Here is an 8618-nt window from a genome sequence, read left to right as displayed (position 1 = left end):
AGCGGCGGCGCGCGGCCTCCTGAACTGAGGACGCCAGTAGTAGTAGTAGTATAAACGTTTATTTCCCATAAATGGTAAAGGAGCGGAGGATGATCTCCTGCGTTGGTCTTGAGGTGATCGCCCCCTTTGGTTGGCGTCCCTAGTCCGGGATGCCATGGCCTGCCGCAGCACGAAGAGCCCGGTTCACCAGACCACGCTGGTTCTCCAGGACCGCGCTGGTCAGCACGGCCTCCCACTGCTCCGGTGATGGCGCCCGGACCTCCGGTAGTTCCTTGACGCCCTTACACTCCCACACCATGTGGTATAGGGTGTTGGGCGTTCCGCTGCAGAACTGGCATTCGAAGCAGTATGATGTGGGGTACATCATATGCAATTGTGTGGCATGTGGGAAGGAGTTTGTCTGAAGTCTTCGTAGTTGTGTTGATTCTTCTCTGGTGAGCTTTGAATGTGGAGGTGGGTATTTCCTTCTTGTAAGCCTGAGGTGTTCCAAGATGTCTTTGCTTCGTTTGGCGATGGGATGGCTGTGTGGCACTCCGGGCAAGACGTGTGTTCCCGTCAAGGCAACTGCCCGGAGTGAGAGGTCTCGGGCTACGGCGTCGGCCGCTGCGTTACCTTCTAGGGACTCGTGCCCCGGTGCCCACACGATGTATATGTCTATTGGGTTTCGGCGTGCTTGAAAAGTCTTGGATAATATTCGAAGCGCCATTTTAGAAATTCGTCCTTTTTGGTAATTCCTGCAGGCTGCTTGAGAGACCGTGAGCACTTTGATTCGCTCTTTGGTTTCCGGCGCTGTGGTGACGGCAAGCGCAACCGCTGCCTCCTCCGCCGAGTCCGTGCCTCCCGTCTTGATTGTTGCCGATGATAGGTGGGAACCTTTGAAGTCTAGTACGCTTATTGTATGGGCTCGTTTATTTATTTGGCTTGGATACACTGCCCCATCAACGTATCTTGAGTTTTGATCATTTCTGTAGGATCTGTGGAGTGCTTTCGCTCTGGCTTCGCGACGCTTCTTGTGGTAGACGGGGTGCATGTTTCGTGGGATGCTTGCTACTTCGATGTGCGTCCTTAAATCGAGGGGGATGCGTTGCTTTTGGTTTTCTGTTTCTATTGGGCCCTGATAGTTTAGGCGGCACAAGGTATCTCTGCCCGTTTTTGTAAGCTTGAGCCGTTCCAGTTGGCTTGCCTGGTGCGCTTCTGTCAGTTCGTCCCACATATTATGCACCCCTAGTTGCAGGAGCTTTTCGGTTGAGGTTTTGGCCGGTAATCCAAGCGCCATTTTGTATGTTTGTTGAATTAAAACGTTTAATTTTTCTTTTTCTGCTGTTTTCAGTCCTAGGTAAGGGGTTCCGTAGGTTATTCGACTTATGATTATTGCCTGGATCATTCTTATCGTGTCTTCTTCTTTTAGCCCGTGCTTTTTGCTGGTCACTCTTTTGATCAGGTGGGTGACCTGGGAGAGGGCAGACTGTCATTTTTGGACAGTGGCTGATCCCGCGCCGTCCTTTGCGAAGACAAGTCCCAAGACTGTCAGCGTGTCCACCTTTGAAATGACGACCCCATGAAGCGTCACTCCGTGGTCGAGGTTCTCCGGTGGTCGTCGTCCTCTTGTCCGTTTCTTTAGTATTAGAAGTGCTGATTTCTCCGGAGCTAGGGAAAGGCCACAATTCCTGAGGTATTGTTCCGTGTGGTTTACTGCTTCCTGTAGTGCATCCTGTTGTGTGCCGGTTGACCCTGTCGTCGTCCAGAAAGTAATATCATCCGCATAGATAGCGTGTCGAAGCCCTGGGATAGTTTTTAGTGATTCTGGTAATTTGATCATTGCAAGGTTGAATAATAGAGGCGAGATCACTGAGCCTTGGGGTGTTCCTTTTGCTTGTACGTCGAATTTTCCGCTTTGTAGGGTTCCTAGGCTTACAGTTGCCATCCGTGAGGATAAAAAGTCCTTTACATAGTTATAGGCTTTTCTCTCCACATTGAGTTTCCTGGAGATTTTCGAGTATGGCTGCATGCGACACATTGTCAAACGCTCCCTTGACGTCTAGGGTAAGAATGACGCTTTTTTGCGTGGTAATCAGGTTGTCAATCACTTCTTCTTTAATTTGTTAAAGGGTATCCTGGGTTGACAAGTGGGGGCGAAAGCCATGCATGGTGTCCGGAAATCCCCCTCTGTCTTCTGGTGATTCTTCGCCCACAGTTTTTTTTTCCTCTCAATAAACGTTTTGCCTCCTCCTCCTCATGTATTCCTTTGGGCTCTAATTAGCTCGGAATACATAATTCTCCAATCCTCAATATCGTTGTAATCAATTGCTGAAACTGCGCGGTTCGTTGTATGCTCACGCAGTTTACGAGGAATCACCGCCATTGTGGGATCAATAAACATAAAACTTCTAAAGCTAATCATAAAAGAATGGCGGACTTGCGACAATATTATTGAACAAATATACGCCGAAAATTATGTGCGCTGTTAGTTATGTCTTCAGCAGTTTCAAAATTTTCGCAGTAAAAATAATTAAGCTATTTCCAACATGTATAGATTACTGTGGGAGAACCATCACATACGGCAAGGAATTCAAAACCTTCATCTGTCCGCCGACGCCACTTAAACCTACTTTTCCACCTACAGTAAACGCGGAGCGTTGCCGGTTTGGGGTTTAATTAGGGCTACTCGGGGTTTCGGCACGTCAGCCCGAATCTCATTCAAACGCCTCTGCACTTTCCCCCCTCCAGATTGCTGAGCTTAAATGGATTAGTGTCTGCTCCGCGTCCCCTGACCACTTAAATAAATCCCGCCGAGACGTACCGAGCGGCGCACGCTTCCGCTTCGCATCGTCCTGCCTGAATTACGCGCGGGGATTGGAATGCCACGTGCCACGCCACGACCGTCCAAGGCGTCCTCCTGGATGTCGCGAAAATACGAGACGATAGTCTTTGTTGAGCTAGCTAAACCGGAGAATATTGGTCCGTCCGTCGGCCTGTGGGTCCTGTCTGTCTGTCTGTCTGTCTGTCTGTCTGTCTGTCTGTCTGTCTGTCTGTCTGTCTGTCTGTCTGTCTGTCTGTCTGTCTGTCGGTCTGTCTGTCTGTCTGTCGGTTCGTCCGTCCGTCCGTCCATGCTCCTGCCTGCCACTCAATTCGTCCTCCCGGACAGAATGAAGGAATGGTCGAATCCGAAGCGTATGAAACCAGGACACTTCGAAAACACGTAGTGCGCTAGGATGGTTCGCATATGTCCACATTACAGACCGGAAAGAATACCCTAGGCGTATTTGAGGTAAAATAAACGTACGCGGTGAGAACAGTGCCAAAGAAAACGAAGGCCTGCGCAAAACATGGCGCTGTCTCGCAAATGAGCTTTGTTCAAGGAAACAGCCGTACTTATACTTGTACGTCCCACCGATTCGCGAAGTTTGCGCACTTCTTAAGATAAACGTACATAACCGGAATTGCAGCGTTCCTTGAATTCTCGTTGCACTGGTTTTTACGATGGAAAATGCAAAAACTACGCGTTAAAAACGGTGTCCAGAAGAGACGCGATGAAAGCAAACACTACAAAATGATTCTGGCACCAATCAGAACAAAAAACAAAAGATAAATAAAGGCGCGCAATGTCCGAACCGAAGGCGCGCGAGCAGTGCGGACGCGGGAAAATTGAATTCGAGGAACCTCCTTTGCGCTCTTGATGGTTGGAGCTAGAGAGGAAGAGAGAAGAGCGTGAGGAGTGAAATAGGGAGAAAGAAGAGGCAGGTATTTGGCAAGGGGGGGGCAGGGCAGAGTCAAAAGGTCTAAAGAGTCAGAAGATCCAACGAGTCAAAAGGCCCAATATTGAATCTTTTGACTCACTGTGGACCCTTTGACGCGGCTAAGGCGAGTCGATAAATTCAACAAGCCGAGAGGCCCAAACTGTAACAAATCACCTCCAGCCCAACGGCAAAGTAGAAGAACCAACAGGCCGCCAAGCCGTCTGAGAAACCCATAACCCGAGACGCACGGTAGAGTGCCTGCGGAGGTCGGACCCATACAGGGCGAGAGGTTCACCCTCACCCGGGAAGAGAAACTTCTAGTCGCGGCGTAATTTCGAACAGTTGAAATTATAACGTGTCTGCGAATATAAGTTGTGATGTATATAAGGTGCGTGTCAGTTGTGTATATATTGCTGAGATCTTGTTTGTGTGTATATTGCTGAGAACACCTGGCCGTGCCGGGCTGTTTTAGATTCTTCGAGCTAAGGCAGGGTTTTCTCCTTTTGTCGTGTGCCGCGCCGGGGAACTTTCTTTAATAGGGAGGTTTTCCCCGGTACTCACTAGCCTAGAATTTTCTTCTTTGATCAACAATGTTCTCGATCTAATTCAATGGTTCGGTAAAGAATAGCGCTGAGAAATAAATTCTCGCCTGGCAAACGCCGCGCCATTCTATTTCACGACGCTCGGCCGTGCATGTCGCTTTGTTTGGCGCTTGTTCAACGCTTGTGTTTACTCCTTGATTGTTGCGGAGCACAGGTTTGAACTTTGCTTACTGAAAAAACCTCGCACATTTCTTGGTAACGTCACAATATATACATATTTAGGTTTTGTAGGTGTATAAGTTGTTTCCCTTATATCATTCGATGAACGGGGGATGACATCAGTAACTTTGCATTTCTGTAAATATTTCCGAGAACACCTCGTTTGTGTAAAATGACTAACACAATGCTTACGCAGTACCTAATTGACAGGGTATGCATGCGTCGTCGGGCATACTATAGGCGTAGACTTAATTATTTTACTTTACGAGGGGGAAGAAACGCGGAGTCAGTGTTACGCGCTGAAGTAAGCTTAAGTAAGTTTGGAGACTATAGCGTTCCGCAACCTTTTAGAGGTGCCCCGATCGCTAGTTACGATTTCAAAAAAAAAAAAAAAAAGATCAGTACAACACGAGATCCCAGGACTGAACAACTTACCCAAGAAAATATGTGCGATCACGAATCCTGAGGCGCGTGAAAGGGAAGCCTAAACGTTAGGCGCTGAGGTAGTGGTATAAAATGTGTCCTATACTCTTGTACAACTTAAGAACGAGAACGGAAGTTACCCGTGCGCCATATCACCGCAGACAGCTGTTCCTACGCGCGGCGCAGAGAGCGCGTTACTGCGAGTATTTTAAATGTGACACTAGACGTTCCCGTGATATTTCGGACTTCATCTGATTGTAAACTACTGCAGCCACGATAAACAAGCTAGGTCAGAAAAAGAAGGCGGCATCACCTACTAAGCGCTATCTCCTTTCAAAACGCGCGCGCCCGTCGACATCCAGGGCCCGTCGTTTTAGCGGAGCGAAACTATACAAAACTATCGTCATCAATAAATGTATTAGAAAAGCCTGATTCAGGGAACAGTGCGCTATTTGGATGACAGGTAGCTCTTTGGGGTGTTTTTATACAGTTAGCTTCCCCGTCGCGTGAGCTGCTCGTGTAAAACCCACACACATGCGCCAACACGCACACTAGCATGCACATGACATCTGAATCCTCTTCCCGATCTTTGAATGGGCCTGACGCATCAACAGATTATTACCGAGCTCACGCTTCCTGTTTTAAGAGGCGTTAAAAGCGATCCCTATATTGTACAAGCGAAATTAGGCTTTAAAAAGCAACAATTTGGGAGCGCAAATGAGCTCAGCACGAGCAGGTTATTAATACCAGCATGACGTCATGTGCATGTTTATTACGTTTATTTATTTTATCTTTTATTTTCAGAGTCGTGGTTGCGCTTTACAGTTCAGAAGGTGCTTAACACCAAACGCGATGAGCTCGATCTGGGGAGCCCGTGCAAGAACAACCTGCTGGTGCAGGAATGGCTTGGGAAGGTACGTCACCGCCCGTTCGTGCCAAATGAATTCCGTTTGGAATTTGCGAAAAATCTCATCACATCAAGACGATCACTTGCCCACTTGGCAACGCGCGGCTGTTCGCCAACTGCGTGGGCGGTTTTTTGGCTCTCCAGCACAAATGTGAAAGACATCTTGGGACAGTTCGGTGCACAAGGCCCTCGCACTGCTAATGTGGTGGAAGGCTGGTATAACGGCCGGATGAGCAATTTTCTCCGAACTTTGTCTAAGTTCATTCACTTCTTGCACGTTGCCCAGTGCTCATCCCAGAACAGGATTCAGGCGCTTTTGAGTGACCCCATGGCAGTGGCCTCGCTATAGCTGCCGCCGAAGTTCGCGAAAAAAACGAGAAACTGCAAGAGGAAAGTGCCATTTTCTCATCCTTGGCCGCGGCAACTGCGCCGACCTACCAGGGCATAATCAACTACCTGGACAGAGCTGCCTTCTTCGTGGCAAAGTAAGAGGCAGAGAGAGAAATGATTAATAAACGGACGACGGCAGCCAGACTAGCAAACCATTGTGTGCCCATCCACTAACCGGTGGTAATTTTTAAACCATACAGAATAAAAGTATTCGGCGAAAACAAATAATGAACCATATATTTGCTTGTTTCTCCACGTGTACACAATAACAAACGTAGAAGAAAAAACAAACACCTGCCCTAGCTAAACTTGATTCGTTGGATGCGTACATTTGTTACATTAAATAATGACAAAGGCGTCACTTATATTGATCATAACCAAGCAGTAACTACACAATCTAAGGTGTTGTGTTGCCGAACCCGAGGACGTGGGTTTGATTCCGGGCTGCGGTGGCCGCTTCTCTAGTGGAAGCGAAAAGCAAAAAACGCCCGTGTGTTCGATAGTTTGCGGCGCGTGTTAAAGATTCCCAGGTAGTCCAAATTATTCCGAAGCCGTCCACTACGGCGCGCCTCATCACCTGTGTAGCGCCCTCCTTGAGCCACTTCTTAAGGAGGATGCCAAAGCCGCGGCCAAGGTTGTCAAAACAGATCTGAAGGTGGACAGGATCACCTTGCACACCTCTTAGAGGCTAAAAATTCCATCCTTGCCCGCTGGAACACGCAGAGGCTGAATCGCAGGCTTCGAAAGAGGATCGCGAAGCTTAGTCAAGAGATTGAGGCTTACTCTGAGGAACTGATCAAATAGGAGTGGAACGAGATCTGTTCCTCGGTTGACGGGCAGGTACGTGTTGGGGGAAAGTGGAACCTCCTTAAGCAATGACGACTCGCAAACTAAATGCAATCAAAAATTGGCCATTTACGGGCAAGTTCAGAGCCGAAAAAGAAAGGGAGTGTCGGAAGCGGCCGTCCTTAAAGAGCTGGTGGACACATACCTCCCGCTGGGCCCCTCGGGGGACGCGGATTATACTCATTACCGGGGGGCCCCGTTCTCTGAATCTGAAATCTGGGAGGTCCTCCTCGAGCACAAACGGACGCTGCGCCCCGGGGCCGGACGGTATTTTCAACAAGCTCTTACGTAACCTGGATGGCAAGCCCAACGGTAAGTTCACCGAAGAGATCAACAAAATCTGGGAAACGGGACTCGTCCCCAAATCGTGAAAGACCGCCTCGGTGGTGCTCATCCCAAAACCTGGCAAGCCCGAGAATTTGAGGCGGATCTCGCTCACGTCCTGCTTGGGCAAGGTGGCCGAGCACGCTATTTACAATCTGGTGTCGCGGTAGATTGAAAAAAAAAAAAGAACTGTTGCCCCACAACATGGTGGGCTTTAGGTCTGCATCGTCCACGCAGGATGTAATGCTCCTGATCAAACGTCAAATCATAGATGACTACACCAGGGACATTGGGGGTATCCTAGCCCTGGATTTCGCCAAAGCGTTTGACAACATTTCGCACAAGTTCGTACTCGAGGCGGTTTCAGGCATGGGTCTGGGTCATCGTTTCCACGCACATGTGAGCTGCTTCGTTAGGGATCGCCGATCTACGGCCGCCCTGGTATGCAACAGCCGCCATAGCCTTTGGTCTATCCTTTTGAGTTGGCATGCGATGATGGCAGGCGGGTACGTTGGCATCACAGCTAAATGGGAAACAGTCAAATTGCCATCAGCTGCCTTATACAGACGGCAGCTGTCATCTTGTTTAGCAAGTACACTTGATGTTTTTAAGTCTATACATTGTCAACAAAATTGGTCAGATTAAATCCGGAGAATTCACCCTGGGTACGAGGGGCACCCCACAAGGGGCTGTTTTCTCTCCTTCCTTGCTTAATGTCGCCATGAATGGCCTCTCGGAGTGCCTCGCCAAAGTGCGCGGCACCAACCATGCGCTATACGCGGACGACATTACCCTGTGACGTATGGGCGGGTCCGACGCCGCTGTGGAGCAGGCGCTCCCAAGCGCCTTGGACATCGCAGAAGATTTTTAGCTGAATCGGGCTGAGCCTTTCGCCGGCCAAGTCAAAGCTTTTGCTTTACAGGCCAATCCCGCGGGGCGTTAGGGCTCTTACTCGACTGGAGTGGGTCCCTATCGCCTGCCCACACGGGACGGCCGAACGATACCTCGGGTCGATTCCATCAGGGTCCTCGGACTTCTGTTAGAATCCAAGGGCCATAATACACAGACTATAGCCTACATCATTTCCAAGACAGAGCACATTATCAGGCTTAATCTTAGGGCCTCGAAACTCTTAGGATGGTTCAGCGAGAGCAATCTCCTTCGGCTCTATCATGCGTTTCTCATGAGCCGCATCAATTATGTCGCCTCGGCGCTCGCGACTGGTCCAAA

Source organism: Haemaphysalis longicornis, unplaced genomic scaffold (genome assembly GCF_048455015.1).
Source record: "Haemaphysalis longicornis isolate Haplotype H1 unplaced genomic scaffold, Haemaphysalis longicornis Haplotype H1 scaffold_12, whole genome shotgun sequence".
In the NCBI taxonomy this organism is placed as follows: Eukaryota; Metazoa; Arthropoda; class Arachnida; order Ixodida; family Ixodidae; genus Haemaphysalis; species Haemaphysalis longicornis.
Note: the sequence above shows the minus strand (reverse complement) of the source record.